The sequence below is a fragment of the Gekko japonicus genome, unplaced genomic scaffold (assembly GCF_001447785.1).
Source record: "Gekko japonicus isolate JY-2015 unplaced genomic scaffold, Gekko_japonicus_V1.1 scaffold1595, whole genome shotgun sequence".
Classification (NCBI taxonomy): Eukaryota; Metazoa; Chordata; class Lepidosauria; order Squamata; family Gekkonidae; genus Gekko; species Gekko japonicus.
This window is the reverse complement of record NW_015165866.1, coordinates 311,122-312,090: the sequence shown is the minus strand read 5'-3', so window position 1 is coordinate 312,090 and position 969 is coordinate 311,122. Positions and strand designations below refer to the sequence as shown.

The window sequence follows — 969 nt, the reverse complement described above, 5'->3', positions numbered from 1 at the left end:
CTTTCCCTTTAGATATTCAGATGGCGTCCTCTTTGTAGCACTGACCCACGGTCCCCCAGCTAGCTTCATGTGGAGGACTGGTGAATCAAACCTGAGTCCACAGCTCTTAACCATTTAAAGTGGCCTCTTAATGTGGCCTAGGCCACGTTGCTGGCATTGCCAAGGAAGTGATGTCATCCTACCAGTGACTTCTGGCCAACACTCTGGCATTTGGGCAAAAACTCTATGGGAAAACTGGCTTTTACTGTACAGTTTTTGCCCAGATACCAGAGTGTCACCCAGAAGTCGCTTTTTAAAAAAAATATTATTATTATTATTTGCATCGTAAATTATTATTACATTACAATCCAGTCCCAGTTCTCTTATTTTTCCCCCTTTTTATATCCCTCCCCCCACAAGGTGGCCATCACATAACTTCAAATTAAATTTTTAACCATGAGCACATTTTTTTCATTTTTTCAAGTATAACGGAATTGGCTTCTCCATTATTTACCCATTGAAAATATACAGCCCATTTCTTTTTTATCTCCTTCATCTTTCCATCCCATGCCTTATCTTGTTTAATACTTTCCAATATATCTGACTGAATATATTCTCTGTTTTAAAATCCACCTTACACAACCCTACTATCTTTCCCCGTACTTTCCCCCAGAAATCTCTAAACCTTGGGCATTCCCACCATAGATGAGAATACCACCCTTCTATTGCGTTGCAATGCCAACAATTAGGTTTCATACCTTTAATCATATATGCCAATTGGGCAGGGGTTCTATGTCATTTCAAAATTATCTTTCTTTCAAGCTCTCTATACTTTTCTAATTTAATTTTCTTCAAATTCACCATTAACATATTAACGTCGTCAGAAGTTATTTGTTTTTCTTTATCCCATTTATTTTTTAAAGTTCTTAATATAAACTCCTTATCTTTCACCAATTCAAGGTAAATTTTCCCTGCTAATACTTTCCTTAT

General features: G+C 36.8%; 1 protein-coding gene across 1 annotated transcript in view; it reads right to left on the bottom strand.

Moving 5' to 3' along the window:
• Positions 1 to 969, bottom strand: part of LOC107110459 (cytochrome P450 2K1-like) — a 17,610-nt gene that overhangs the window by 12,346 nt on the left and 4,295 nt on the right. The window lies entirely within an intron of this gene.